General features: G+C 40.6%; 1 protein-coding gene and 1 long non-coding RNA gene across 3 annotated transcripts in view; one reads left to right on the plus strand and one right to left on the minus strand.

Moving 5' to 3' along the window:
- The window catches only part of LOC128843372 (connector enhancer of kinase suppressor of ras 2-like), a 530,962-nt gene that overhangs the window by 174,121 nt on the left and 340,792 nt on the right, over window positions 1–16,049 (plus strand). The window lies entirely within an intron of this gene.
- The window catches only part of LOC128843373 (uncharacterized), a 236,307-nt gene that overhangs the window by 64,654 nt on the left and 155,604 nt on the right, over window positions 1–16,049 (minus strand). The window contains exons 2-3 of one of the 2 annotated variants that reach the window (XR_008446238.1): window positions 10,880–10,972; window positions 3,981–4,516 (exon numbers count right to left, since the gene is read on the minus strand). This is a non-coding gene — a long non-coding RNA (uncharacterized LOC128843373). Of the gene's footprint in view, window positions 1–3,980; window positions 4,517–10,879; window positions 10,973–16,049 lie in introns of those variants that run through there. The other variant, XR_008446237.1, reaches the window with a different exon arrangement.

The following is a 16,049-nucleotide window of genomic DNA, read 5'->3' on the forward strand; positions in this document are numbered from 1 at the left end:
TGAAGATTTTGTAGATTAAACTCCAGGTATTTGGGTTATGTTAACACCTTTGGGCTTATATATTTCATCAAAATTAATACAACAGCCCCTAAGTGCCTAAGTCACTTTTGAAAGCGGGACTTGTGTATTTTTTGAAAATTTTAGCCTAGATGAATTTACTTTTCCTGCATAATATCAATTGCTAGAATTTCAGTTTTAGTATAATTTACTTTCAAATCAGAAGCTTTTCCAATTTCTTCAATATTTTTAATACTAATTCTGTCAGAGTTTTGCAGGTCCAATAATATTAACATAACATCACCCATATACAAAGACAGTTACGGTGTGAATTTTCTGTTTTAATTCCTGTAATTGCTGAATGCAAATTGTGTATGTGTTAAGAACATTTTTGACAAACTAGTGAAAGGCAAATGGATTTCTGTTTTGTATTATATGTGACACATCTGAAAGATTTCCCAGTCTCATAGTCCTTCTTTGAGACAGTTTAAGGAGACACATTCTCTACAAGTGTTAAAGTCTATCAGTAGAGATTGACAGTTCTTCCAAATGAAATTGATGCATTTAAGTAACTGTGAACATGAAGAACCTACAGTACCTGCAAGTTATGAAGGTGATAAGTCACCTCAAGGAAGAGTAGCCACTTTTGAAAAGAATAAATAAGCTGGACTAACACAATCCATCACTTCATATTATATCCTGTGATATAGCCTTGTAAAACTCAGTGGGATCTCAGTCGCTCAGTATGGGTGTTACTCCCATTACTAATAAGATTTACCTGCACTCATTGATGGGGAATAGCAGACCATAGTGAATGCTTGTCCTGTGTTGCTGTTTTAGGGCAGGGGTTCTCAACCTTTCTGAGGTCCCCCCAGTATGCTATAAAAAGTCCATGCCCCATCTGTGCTACAACAACTGGTTTTCTGCATGTAAAAACCAGGGCCGGCGTTAAGGAGTAGCAAGCAGGGCATCTGTCCAGGACCCCATGCCCTAGGAGCCACCATGAAGCTAAGTTGCTCAGGGCCCCAGCCCTCAGCCCCATGCAGTGGGACTTTTGCTTTCTGCCCTGGGCCCCAGCAAGTCTAACACTGGTCCTGCTTGGCAGACTCCCTGAAACCTACTCGTGGCCCCCCAGAGATCCCCAGGCCCTTGGTTGAGAACCACTGCTTTAGAGAAATCCTGTAGCAGAAATGTATATAAATGAGTAAGGAAGAACTGTGTGGTAAAGCCCTGCAGAAAACTCCACACAGGCTGATCCAACATCAGTGTCTAGAGCTGGAGGAAAAAGACTGGATGCATTGAATCCACAGGCAATGTCTAATGTCTGTATATGTTATAGTTTCTGTGTATTCTTTTGCATATGTTCTGGGGATTTCTTGATGCATTTGTTTTAATATCTGAATTAGGATTTTTAGACCTTTTTGGAAGGTCTAAAGATAGGTTTGAAAGAACTTTTTTTCTTAAGAATTTCAGCCTTTTCAACTGAAATTGCTGATGCAGTAGGCTCCATCTCTGCAGTGTTGGATTAATGGATCTGCAGTGATGGTGATCTGGGCATTGATGACTCGTGCTTAGTCTTTTCACAACCACTGCTAGGTTTCAGGGAATGGAGATGGTCTCTTCTCCCTCAGATAAGGGAGGGGACTGTGATGATCTTCAAGCTCGTGGTCTGCTGTTGTATCCCCAGCAACACCCAAAGGCTCTACTAGTAGCTGGATAATTGGGAGCTCTAAGGCCTTACTCTCCACTAAAGTAGAGGGACTTGAATGGAGGTTCTTCAGAGCCTCTGATTGGACCAGGTACTCTATTTAAGCTGGAAAAGACACAGGAAGTTGTCTTTGCAACAAAGTAGATCCTGGCTTGGTTATGCTACAGACCCTGCCATCTGCTACCTAACTCTCAGCCTCATCCCCAGTTCCTGACTTCAACTCTGCCCTCTTGCCATGTCTTGTCCTCAGCCTCATTTTGGTCTCTAAACCCTCTCATCCTGGTGTCTGACTACTCCAGGTCCAACCTTAGCTCTGACCTTCGTCTCCTGTTTCCTGTCTGACCCCAGTTCTTATTTCAGCTCCCACACCTGGCTCCTGACCCCAGCTCTGCCCATTAGCCTTGGTTCCTGAATACAGCACAGATCACCAGGCCAGACTGCCCATGTCCTGGTCACTGGTACCGGTCCTCCACAGACCCTGACAAGGATTGTGTGGAAGCACCACTACCCACACTTGATGTTATAAATGTCTGATGGGATCAACAGCCTCAATGCTACCCCATGCACCATCATCCTACTGTTTGCTGTCTTTTGTGCTTAAATTTAGTACAGTGTTTCAGATCACACCTCATTGCATAATAGAGTGGTGTGCCACATTCAAAAACAGGAAGCTACAGAAGGCAGCCAGGGCCAGCTCCTGCTCCTACCCAAATCCCCATTATCCCTGCCTCAATCTTCTCCAATGGTGGAGTCTCAGATAGCTCTGTGCCATAGGTTCTCTTGAGCCCTGGGACACATGCAAGCCAGGGCCTTGATCCACAGATCAAAACATAGGCCACAGAGTTTGGAGGGGTCATGGCCCAACCCCTTCTTTTGCTGTGTACATGTGTGGCCACACATGCAGCGATCTTGTAACTAGCAGCTGCACACATTACAGCTGGGAACATGCTGTAGCTGGCACCTGAGTCCCATCTGTGTGTGCTGTGGGGCAGGCCCTCACCTGCCAGCTGCCAAAACTGCAGTGGCTTCTCTCAGTGCAGGGGACTGGCTCAGAAGCGAGATGACCCCATCACCTGAGAGTGAGGCTCACCAGCAGGGAGGGACAAGATAAAGAGCGGGAAGGGGGAAGCTTGGTCTTCTGGGAGGGGATGATAGTGGGGGTTCTCTCCAGGGCTGAGGCCCTTGGGAGGGTGTATGTGTAGGAAGTTATTGGCCAGAGGAGTCAAGCTGTTGGTGGGGAGGGGGCCATTGAGTGGAGAAGAGGAGAGTCAGGTGTAGTTGGGCAAATCTGTGACCCCCCCCACCCCACTTTAAATGGTGCTCCACAGCCTCTGAATCAAAGAACTTATGCTTTATCTGCTGCTATTTTGGAGGTATCATGGAATCTCCTAAAGAAATTTCTCTGAGCCCCATGGGCCAACTTGAGCTAACACCTGTAATTAAGGTCTGTGAATCAGTGTGTTAGCTAGAATGAGGTGTGTATGTTGTGGGGAAGGGAGGCACATATTTCCTTTTTCATTATTTCTCTCTGCCTGGAAGGAGGAAAAAAGAAATACCTGTAATGTTTCGGTGTCCTGTGTCATTAGTTGGTAGATGATATATTGCTACAGTAGTTTGCTTTGTTTTCTGTAGTGATATTGATAATGGAAGTGATGCATTTGCTAAAGGCTTTCCATAAACAAGACTATGAAAGATTATAGTCAGAACTGGAACAAATGTTGGCCAACATGAAGCAAAGCAGTGCCTTATTTTCCATGTTCATATTCCCATACCATATATTTACTTTTTGAAAGATGTGAAAACGAAAACTTGCTGGCTGTGTTATCTAGAGGGTCTAGCAAAGTACTGTTTGTCCTGAAATGCCTCGGTCCTAGTCTGTATTGTGGTGTATGATTCCAGGCAAGTCGATTGACCTTGTTTAGATCATCCTGGCTTTTGTTATGGCATTGATTGTATTAATTATAGTATTAATTGCTATTCTGTAATGAAAAGCACATTTACCTAACAGGTCAGCTGCCTTTGTTTGTTATGAGTTCCTACTGTGACATAGGACCTCATGAATATCTGAGGCTACATCTAATCCTTTGAGTAAATGTGCTTTTATGCCATAGTGTTGCAACGTGTGATATTTAAAAAGGAGTGTACATTTTTCTTTGTTCAATATGCTATAATTAAACAGGTGCCAATAATGTTCTTCTACTCTTGTGCTACTCTTTTTCTTATTTTTATTTAAAAGAGGAACGGTCCTGAATCCTTATCTAAGACTCCACTTTGTGTTTCCAGGGCTTTGCAGCCAACAACTCTGATTATGAATGTAAATGTGTATGCCAGAAATATAGCAAATATAGTGCAGCTTTTTATAGCAACTAGTTTAGATAATTGCCTCTTGGCAAATGAAATTTTATGTGAGTACTTTTTCATCTGTGCAATACAGAAATATCATTAAGCCTGGACAGAACAGAAACATCACTCAAGATACAGAGCTATAATTCCAGTTAACGAGGCACCCATTTCTGAGGTTTGATGGTGATCTGTTTGCAGTATATGTGGACTCTTGATTAGTGAATTAAGTTCTATAGCTGATAAAGCGTTAGCAGTTCAATGTAATGCAGCTTTAGTGCTGTAAGCCTGCCATTCTATTTTTCTTTGTTGGCTGACATAAAACTTGATTACTGTCTGTTGATGCATGTCCAAATTAATTTACTGAGTCCACGTTGCCAGATGTGCACTGACTCATATATAACCAAGAATTATTATGTCAATGCTTTAGATATCCTTTCTTCTTTGATAGTGCTCCTTCTTGTTGGATGCCTGTAAGTATAAAGAGAAGGTGAAGTAGCAGCAGTGAAAAATGATTAAAATGCAGTTTCAGTATTAATGACTATTGTCCAATTGCATGCTTTATTGGTAGATACATTATTGCATCTTCATGGTTGTTCAATATCAAGTAGTGTGCAATTAATGCAGATTGTAAATTCATATAATTATATTCATTACAGTGAATTTGCCTGGAAACTGGTGGCCCTAGTCATGACACTTAAAAGTTCAGTGCTGCATTCAATAAAGTATAAAAGTACAAATCTTTCTTTAATGTGCTTCCTTTTCATGAAGAACGGGTTAAATCTCCAACCTTGTGCAGAGCAGAGAAAGAAAATGGATCAGTGAAGTAATCCCACTTATATAGGAGTGGTTCTAAATTCTGAAGTGCTCAAATTTAATATAATTTGTGCTATGTACTACAGTGCAGATTTACAAATGTGGAGTTAGCGAGCACATTACATAATAAAAAAAACATTATCTTTTGCCAGAATGTCCAGGTTCTAGAACATCTCAATCTGTGCTGCAGTTTACTTTTAAAAAATAAATAAATGAGGACTTTTGTGGCTTTTATCAGAGTCCACTATATATTTTGTTAGTTGCTATACTATGTATTGTTAGACTACAATAAAATATGGTTAGATACCAAGTACCTCATTAATTTATCTATGTGGAACAATTTTTTTATGTTAAAGTTAAAACTCTTAGGGCCTGATTCAAAGCCCATTTAAGTAGATGGGACTCTTATTATTAATTTCAATAGACTTTAGATCAGACCTTAAATTATTTAGATCCCCATCTAATGTAAACAGTAATTTCCTAGGCACTAGTGGTATTCTTTTGGTCACTCATGGGAGATAGCCAGACACCTTGTTACAATATAGTTAATGTGGGAGCTTTATTTAGTTAACAATGCACACTTTTTTATCTCCCCTTCCCTCCCCCCTGAATTTGGTTACCAGTATACTAGCATCCCTAAATTCCATCATTAGTTAATTCAGTTATTGGTAGTTTAATAAACCAGTGGCTTGTCAGCAATCAAAGGCTCACAACTGGAGTACACAGAGAGTGAAAGTCACTGTATTGAACGTCTCCAGCAAATGGAATATTGATTCAGCCATATGTGTCCATATCACATAATAGAAAAAAATAAGTCCATTTAACTAAAAGGATACAGAACTTGATGTCTGGAGCAAAAATAAATAGAGCTGATCTCTTTCCCATTATATCAAAAATATAACTATTCTACTACTAATTGAAAATGTAGTTTAAAAAAGAATATACTTGGTAATAGTATATAGAATATTTCACTTTTTGGTCACTTATTCAACTCCTTAACTCTCCACCCCCCAAAAGTTTACCATCTGTTGTCTGTTATGTGGCCTTTGTGAAATGAGTTGATGGTTCTTCTTCGAAAGGTTGCAGACTTACTCTGGCAATTGCATGTCCAGTACATCGAAGCCAGAGAACTTTTGTTTAGCAGTACCCGTCAGGGTGGACCACATGACCTGTGGCTCTCATAGCCCCTGCCATAGCTATTTTAAGTGTGGTGCCATTCTGACTGCCTCAGTTCCTTGTCACCGACCATGGCTTGAGTTGGAGCATTCTGTGTGGTGTCTTACCTCACACTTTACTGTCATAGTGCTCTGTTGTGAACTCGTGTGTAGAGCTGGCTAGTTGTAGTAGTACTTGGAGTGTTTAGTTAGTTATTTAGTAGTAATTTAGTTCAACAGGAGTTAGCCTGCTGTGCAGAGGTGGATTTACAATGAAATACACAGTGCCCTGGCACAGGACCCCCCCAACTACAGGGGGCCCCCAGGCCAGGCAGCCCAGCACCGTCCAACACCTCCTGCGAAGTGGGGGGGGGACACCACCACTATGGGGGCAGAAGCTGTGGGGGAAAGCAGGGAGGGAGCCGTTTAAGAGCCGTGCTGGAGGCACAGCGTGCGGTGTGCTCTCCCAGTCAGTAAGTGGGGCTCCTGCTGCAGCCACAGCAGGCAGCCAGGTGAGGCAGGCAGGTGAGGGGCTGGCTGAGAGTGCGCTGTGGGGGAGGTGTGAGCGCTCCCCTGGTAGGGCGTCGTCTGCGCCTGTTCTGCTGCCCTGCTCCTCTTGATACTGGGCAGTGCAGGTGCAGTCCCTGGTGTGCACTGCTGCTGGCAACCCCTGGAAAAAGGCCAGGGGAAGGGAGCGGCAGGCCAGGGGGTCTGAGCTGTCATGTGCTGCTGCCACCACAGCTCCCTATGGCAGCGAACAGGAGTAGTGGCGGAGCAGGGACGCGTCCACCAGCCAGCCATGTAAGGTGACCCAGCGACTGGGATTGCCCCAGCACCAAGGCCCCTGAGCACCAGCACGCCCTGCCCCCTACACACACACACACATCCCCCAGCCCCTGACCCTGAGCTTCTCCCCTCAACCCCCCGCCCTCACTCCTGCCCCACCCACACCCCCTGCCCTGATTCCTGCACCCCCCCATTCCCACCCCCACTCTGAGCACCAAACAGGAGCTCCTGCACCCCATCCATTCTCACCTGCACCCCTTGCACCAAACAGAAGCTGCCCCAGGTAAGTTCTCCACACCCCCACCCTCTGTCCCAGCCCTGAGCCCCCTCCCTCACCCTAACTCCTGGCCAGACCCTGCACCCCAATGTTCTTTTAGTTTTTTTTATAAAGCACTCTTATCCAAAGCACTTTACAATAGTTAGCTAATGGTACAAACAATATTTGGAAAGATCATTAAGTGTTCCGCCGAGACCCTTAGCAATTTTCAAGTGGTCTGTGATAAAAAAGTTAGACTACAAAAACAATCAAGGTACCTCACTTTATTTTCATTTACTTCCTATTACTTATAATATAGGAGGAGGATGAAGAAAAAAAGAATGAAAAACAGGGATGGGGGAGATAAGAGAGAATGTTCTTTTTCTTGGCTGGGTATTGAGCGGGGGCCTCCCCAAAAATGAAGCTGAGCACAGGGCACCACTAACTATAAATCCACCACTGCTGCTGTGATGTCCTCACAAGCAGGGGCGGCTCCAGGCAGCAGTGCAGCAAGCGCGTGCCTGGAGCGACAAACTGCAGGGGCGGCCTGCACTGTGAGGGCGGCAGGCAGGCGGCTTTCGGTGGCATGTCTATGGGAGGTCCGCCGGTCCCGCGGTTTCGGCGGCAATTCGGCGATGGATATGCCAATGGTGCAGCACCGGTGGACCTCCTGCAGGCATTCTGCCAAATCCGCGTGACCAGCGGACCGCCTGCAGGCGCGCCGCCGAAAGCTGCCTGCCTGCTGTGCTTGGGGCGGCAAAAAACATAGAGCCGCCCCTGCTCACTAGGGTTTAAAAATATTGCGTGCCTCTCCCCACTATAGGTCCAGTCCCTCAGAACTTTGGAGCTGGTTGAGTCTGTTCCATAGCCAGACTCTATGTCCCTCTGAGGAGGAAAAGAGATATTTTCTTCTCTGTGGTCTTCCAAGGAAAAGGACTCAAAACAGATTGAGGTCACTCCAAAGCTTGGAGAGATTCTTCTTTCTCCTCCTGTAACAGAAGTGCAGCCTAGCACCAGAAGTCCTTCAGTATGCAGGATAGAGATGGGTCATTTAACTTCTCTCTGGTACTGAGACAGGAATAAGAGACACTGTATCATCTATCTGGTATTTCCAGTCCAAATGAGAGCACTGTTAGCACTGACTGTTTCCTCTCCACTGGTGTATTAGGCAGTATCAGATTTGCTCTAACTCTCTGTTCCCGACTCTCCCTTCAATTCAGGAGTTGTGGTGATTTATTTTGTGTTCTCAGCACTGCCTTGGCTGGTTGCAGAGTATTCACCACTTAAAACTCGGGATGAAGAGCTGACTTTGGCTTCCTCAGTACTGAGGGGCTTGTTGAACAAATACTGTGTTTGGTACTGATGGCTGTTTTTGATGCAGATCACAGCTGCAGCATCAATGCTCATCTTGATGCAGTTACTTTTCCTTCTTTCCTTTCCACTATGGAGCACATGCCAGAATGGATTGTGTAGCTTTTACTTCCTTATATCATGATCTTTGCTGATAATTATCAATGGTGTGCTGGCATAGTTCTTGAAACAGGATCACGTTCTGCTCTCTTATATCAGTGTAACGTCACTGACATGAATGGGATTGATTAGTGTAACTGAACAAATTTTGGTCCAGAGGTTTTTAACCTGTGATCTTTCAGCTCCCGTTTTTAGTCTTTGCAGCAATAGCATAAAATTATTTGACTTGTAGTTGAAATTGATATTTTTTTAATTTAAAGAAAGAAAGAAAGGTGGGAGGGATACTTCAGATTTTAGAATCAAGATATATCTCAGGGCTGGTCTACACTACAGCTGAAAGTTGACCTCAGTTATGCTACTTCAATTACGTAGGTAACATAACTGAAGTCAATGTAACGTAGGTTGACTTACAGCGGTGTCTAAATCTCCCTGTGTCTATGGGAGATGCTCTCCCGCCGACTTCCCTTACTTTTCTCGGGGAGCTGGAGTACAGGAGTCAATGGGAGAGCACTCTGCCATCAACATAGGGGGTCTTCACCAGACCCACTAAATCAACACCACTGCATCGATCACAGCAGTGCCGATCTAGCCAAAAGTATAGACATGGCCTAAGTGGCCTAATAATGCTCATGGAAATGCTGAAAAATAGTATATACTATTAGTCTTATCTGGAGGCCTTTTTATTAATGGGAATGGTTTGATGTTTACAAAACACTAAAGGTCAGATTCTTTAAACTTGCACAGAGTGTAAAACAGGGCATAATTTGCTTTTAGCAATGTACATAGAGATGGGCCATATTAGTGTTTTTTCTTTCCTTAATGAAGAGCAGAGCGAATGAGTTTCATGTAATGAATTAATTAACTGATGCACCTGGGTTTTTTGGTGTATTCTGGCACAGTGATCCCAATTTAAAATCAGAATAAATTGAATTGTATGAGTTAGTATATTGGGATTTTCACAACACAATACTTTCTTATGATACTGTAACAGTCATTATAATAATTCCACCAGACAGTTGCTACAAAATGATAAGTTAAATTGTGTGGAGGTAGGTTTCTGTGATAAAGCCATCTGAAAATTAGGTCATGTTGGGTTCAATTGACTCTTATCTCATCCTGTGACCACACAATATGTGATTAGGATCATTAGTCAATTAAAACACTACTGTGCAGTGACAAGACTGACATTGTGTGAATTATACCTGACACAGGGCTCCTTCAAGCTCGCTTTTACTGTTTCTTAGAGTTTTCTACATCTCATTAAGCATTGTCAAAGCCTGCCTTTTAATGTAATAATCATCCTCCCATTTCTGCCATTCAGAAAAGGTGTCAGATTTCATGTCCAGATCTCTAGTCCTGAATTTTAGTTTCTGAGTGAATGATCAATGTTGGATGTGGATTTTTTCATTCTGTTTTGATGGAGGGGCTTCTCAATCATCAGAATAAAAGCTCTTGCCCAGTTTGTCTGTCTGGGTGTCTTCAGGTCATTCATATGAATCTGTTGCCATGGTAGCTTTTATTTTCACTGGGATGTTGCTAATCAGCAGGTGGGCCTGGGCAATAATGCATACTCTCTTATGCTAAGCCCCACGATGGACCAAGCATATCATATGTTTGGTACACTGCTTCAAAGTTTTTGTTAATGGTAGCTCTCTTGCAGTGGAATAGAGAATACTATAATTATTCTGCTGTGGTGACCCTGGAGGCAGAGTATGGGATCAAGTAAAAATTTCCATCCTCATGCCATTCCAGGAGAGTTTCAGAACAGACATATCTTTAAATAAAAAGATTATGCATACAACAGTAGTTGAAAGGCTCATAAATTGTTCTTGTCTTCAGCTCAACTTGTGTCAGCTTTGCTCATGAAGAATACCAACCCTAGATCTTTCAGCATTTTATGTGCACTCTGGGATAAAGTCTTCAAATGGGTTATATTTTATACTAATGCTCCATTGCTTGATGCAAGGAGTGACATGCTAACTTTAGTGTTCAGCTATAGTACAATCATATCAGAAACTTCGAAAATATTTGACAGCTGATTCACCTAATTAAGTCACATAACAGTGATAACTTTAGGACTATTTACAGAGAGCCAGGTCCTTAATGAAGACATGCGGGAAATCATTTTCCTATCCCGCAAAGATTTGCAAGCGTTTGAAAATTGTTACCATCTCAAATTGGGACCAGAAGTCAATCTCGAAAATGTTCATGTATTAAAGAACCAATTTTTTTTTTAAGTTCATGGTAAAATGGGAATGATGTGAGAAGAAATTCACTGTTGTTTGTAAGACACTCAGATACTACCCTGTTTCCCCAAAAATAAGACATCCTCCGAAAATAAGGCCTACTTACAGTTTTGCCTCTCGTTGTAATATAAGGCATCCCCCCGATAATAAGACCTCCCCGATAATAAGGCATCCACCGATAATAAGGCATTTTTCATTTCTGAAAAATAAGACATCCCCTGAAAATAAGACCTAGCGCATCTTTGGGAGCAAAAATTAATATAAGACACTGTCTTATTTTCGGGGAAACAGGGTATGATGATGTGGGCCAGATAAGTACCTAGACAGAAAGATATTACTGAAGAGCAATTTTTATAGTGAACATCTTTGCCTGTGGTTTTGTTTCTGTTAAATTTTACCTTCATATAGTATGTCATCCTCCTTGTTAAACCAGATGACTGTTTTTTCTCATAAAAAGAGAGCATGTAGCCTTCTTGTCCTGAACAGTGGGAGGAGACTATTTTCTCCAGATAGTCCTTGAAGTGAAATGATAAAGAATCCCTATCAGCACAATAAGAAGTGTGTGTGTGTGTGTGTGTGTGTGAGAGAGAGAGAGAGAGAGAGAGAGAGAGATCTGATGAACAGTTAAATATTTAAAATTATGATTCAGAATTGCTTTGAAGCGTCTCACTGTATAAGTTAAATAACATTGTGATGATTCTTTAAATACATACATGAAATGTAATACATTCTAAAAGTTTGGCTAGCTTAATATTTAAATTCCTACTTTAAATATCATGAACTTTATATGATTATGGATGAAGATGTTTGATCTTCAGTCAGGGATATGTTGTTTCCCTTAACCTCATCAATCAGCTCCATTACGCTGCCCTTTTATTTCTCACAGCTCAGTGAAAACCATAACATGCTGAAAATATCACATATAGCAGAAGCCAAATATGCATCCAAGTGCTGATTATGCAAACTTTGCTTTTCACTCTGTTACTTGCATGACAGCATCAGGAAACACTAACTACTGTATTTTGATTAAAAATAAGTCTGTTAGGATGAATTCATTTATTTGGAATTACATGATACAAAATACTTAATTAAAAACTGTGTCCTATACCAAACATAAATTTCATATTTATTATGTGCCAGTTGTGTAATATACTTTACCTCGTTCAATATACTGTTGTGGAAGTGACTTCATTGTTCATAGGTCAATACCCAGTAATGCAATGTATTTCTTCTTGCTATAAAAACTAAACTAACCTTCTCTTGTAACACAGGTATTTCTTGCATTGTTTTCTTCTTCTATGTCACAATATCCAAGCATACTGATATGTACATAACAGTTTTTTCTTTTCCACTTGTACTGACTATGTTTGATCTCAAAGGATGCTCTCTAAAAGACTATATATCTATATAGACATATAGATAGAAAAAATTGCACTAGCTTGGGAATTCCCAATCAACACCTATTTTGAGAGAGGATGTTTCTCAGCAACCTCTTTGCTACACTTCTATAGCTCAATATTAAACTCTGCCAAATTTCTAACAATGATTTTACATATAGTACAAGATGTGCAATGAAGATTATGAAAAATACATTAAAAATTAGACCTTTTGCCTCATTCCACTGTCTTAAGTATGCAAGCACAAGAGTTATTTTTATCCCATGATCAATTTACTCTTTCTACAAATAGAGCAATTGAATGAATTTTAGAAGAATGCATTTAAAGAAAATAATCCCAGGATAGTACCTCGCAAGCCAACTTTTATCTTAGAATAAATATACAATAAAGAACCAGAGAATGTGCACTTTTCCACTGTGCTTTTTTCAGCCATGTTTTAGCAAGATAACTAGTTGCATAACCCTCCACTTTGGGACATTCAAAATGTCAACTTTCCCCATGAAACAGAAATATTTGGCAGAGAAATAAAAGACGATTTTTCTGCTTTTCAAATATGTTCTTTTAGAAATATGTCTGTCATTTTTACATTTACCCATATTTGTTGTTAATGGTATTGAAAGGTTAGGTATTCAAGATTTGTTTCATAAAAGTGCTCTGTCATTCATCTTTAAAAGCAAATAACCCACTAATAAAGGCTATAATTTCTCTCAAGTTGTACAAATAACCTGTTGTCCACCCATATTCTGTGCTGTTGTCACACATCTTACAACAGCTACCTGTTATTTCTTTACTTTGAAAAACCTGTCAACTGCAAAAGCCCTGGAGTCACTCAGTCCTGTCACTTCACTAGCCATAGCTGCGTCCAATGACTCTAACCACTTGAAAGCATGACCAAACTTTGAAACAGACATCTCAAAATTAATTGTACATGGCACTTGAACTAAAAACCTCACTGATGTGTTTAAAAATAACAAACTGTTCATGGAGAATAAAACCAACCAGTACTAAAAACCAAAGTGCAATATATATATGGAAACACCTTTGTCTTTTCTAGGTCAAGCAAGCATATAATATAAACCCTCTCTGTGATTAATATAATTCTAAGTCAGTAGAGCATCAATACTAGACCTATTAGGAAATTTTTCACTGAAAAATGAAACACTTTGATGCGTTTCACCCACTTTCTGCATAACACTGTTTTATTAAAATACAAACAGGAGATGCTTGACCTGGAAAAGACAAAGGTGTTTCCACCAGTACTAAATAGAAGCTGCCTTTAATGATTTTAAAAAAGAAATAAAAACAACAGACCTATTATGCTATGATATGGCAGTAGCAGTTGTGCAATATGCCCTATTACTACTGATGTCGTGAAATAACATAAAAATATAAGCTTGAAAATCCCATAAAATAACATTCAAAATGAAATTTAAAAATTCACTATGAATTTTTAAAATTCCAAAACATCATCTTTCCCAAAACAAAATTTTCCAGACATTCTGTTTCACAGAAAATGTAGACTTTTTTTCCTGATTTGGGACAAAAAAAAATTCAAAATGTCAACTTTCCCCATGAAACAGAAATATTGAGTTTTGATGAGCTCTAGACAATACAAACATAGTTAGACCCTTTGCCTTATCATTAGTATAGCCCTTCAGTGATTAAACCCCTTAGTCATTGATTGCATTTAATGTAATCTCCACCTCATGAAACTATCCTCTCTAATCCTGCCATTGCTTCTCTTTAAGCTGCCAGTGGGACTTGAAGCCAGGAATTTCTGAGCTCTAATCCTCACTCTACCCGAGTCACTGTGTGAATTGCTCATGGTCATTTCTGTATTTCTTTCCCCCATTTCTTAAATAGGGATGATAATATTGATTTTCCTAACTCTCAGGGATATTGGGGCAGATTACTGTTACTGTTCATATGGTGTTTGCATATAAAGAGTTATGTTTAAATATTAATATTACCAACCATATCACCTCCTTACACATTCCCACCCATTATGGCAAAATCCTATTCTGGATTTTGGATTTCTTCTCTACTTTCTGCAATAGAAAGCTATTCTTTCCACAGTATATCTATTAATCAAAGCTATTGCTCTCTTCAAATTTAAAATCCTCAGTAAGAGCACCAGTCTTTGACTTTGTACCCTGCATTTTGTGCAGTGGGTCTTGCAAGCCAAAATTTTAAACCAGCTGTTTTCATTATAGCTTTCTTTTTTAGATCAAAGTCCTTGCACTCATACAGCTCTCTGATTTTCTGTCTTGTGGATGGATGTGATATTTTCAGTTTGCTTGTGTCCTTTCATTATAAATTATCCTGCTCTATACTCAAATGTCAAGAGAAGAAACATAATTGTATATGCTTTCACCTTTCTCATACACCATTTGGGGGATAAGAAAAGAATAGTAGAAAATGCACGATTTTTTTCTCTCGAGTTAGACCCATTGATGGTAGGTTTGTTTGTATTTTTAACATTCAAATATATAGCTTAATGATGGTCCATGCACACTATATTCTAATAGCTTATGCATGCAGATGAAAAACAAGGTTCTTAACCAAGTTTTCACCCTTTCTGGCCACCAGTGCTTATCTTCAGTTGTCTCCACAGGAAGTTCTGCATCTGTTTTTGTAATAAATGAGAATGTAAAATTTGTGCCATGGTGAATGTGCTGCCAGTATCAAGCCTACATTTCTCAGCACTTGGGAATTTAGAAAAGCACTTGGGACTTAGAAAGGCCGATACATTCCTATCTCAATTGCAACAGCCAAAGATTGTTTCCTTTTCTTACCTGATGGCAATAGTGGCTTTTCTTGAGAGAAAGTTGGCAATCTCCCAGACTTTCTACATAGAAGTGAGTTATGGGCAGGCACAGTGGTTGGCCTGTTAGTGCAAAAACAGGGAGATATGGACTCTGAAATACAAACAGGAGGAACTGGCTTATGCTCCTTAATATGGGTTACTGAATAGACAAAATCAAGTTCCTCTTGAAAGGGAGAACCACATGACTCTTCCTTACTAACTGTTGTATAGGCATTTTAATGGGGCCACTTGCTTATTGTCCCAGTACAAGAGAAAGGGAGAGAAAAGGGGAGGAACACATATACATATTTCAATGAATGAATGAGTAGCTATAAATGTTAAGCCGATGACAAGTTAATATAAAACAGCCTGCTTTTTAACAAGGATTTCAGCACTCAAATGTATTAGGTAAGTAAAACTGTCAAACATTTCCTGTATAATGCTCATTTAGGGGGAATGAAGGAAACTGTTTTCCATGTCAAACACCATGGGTAAGCCTAAGCTGCAATTAAAAAAAACCCCACAGCAGAGAGTCTCAGAGCCCAGGTCGATTGACTCGGGCTTGTGGGGCTTGGGCTGTGGGGCTCACATATAGATATTTGGGCTTGGGTTGGAGCTCAGGAGCCTGAATATTTATGGGCCTATTTTTAGCCCTGTGAGTGTAGCTCTGCAAGCCTGAGTCAATTGACCTGGGCTCTGAAACTCAGTGCTTGCGGGTCTTTTATTACAGCATAGATATACCCCATATTTTATGTACATCTTCTGCTACCCACTTCAAACCCATTATGCATAGAAATCTAACCCTCAGCTGCCCACTTCAACTCAGGTGACTGCCTACAACATGCATTACCCCTTATGCATAACAATCTGTCTCAACTTGTAGTTAGCTCAGACACTCTGATTTCTTTTCCCAGACCTGAAGTAGAGCTCTGTGTAGCTCAAAAGCATGTACCTTCCACCAACAGAAGATGGTCCAATACATTACTTCCCCTACCTTGTGTGTCATATCGTGGGACCAGCACAGCTACATCACCACTGCAAACATTTTTTTTTATTTGTCTATTTTGCTAGTT

Source organism: Malaclemys terrapin, chromosome 9 (assembly GCF_027887155.1).
Source record: "Malaclemys terrapin pileata isolate rMalTer1 chromosome 9, rMalTer1.hap1, whole genome shotgun sequence".
Taxonomy (NCBI): domain Eukaryota; kingdom Metazoa; phylum Chordata; order Testudines; family Emydidae; genus Malaclemys; species Malaclemys terrapin.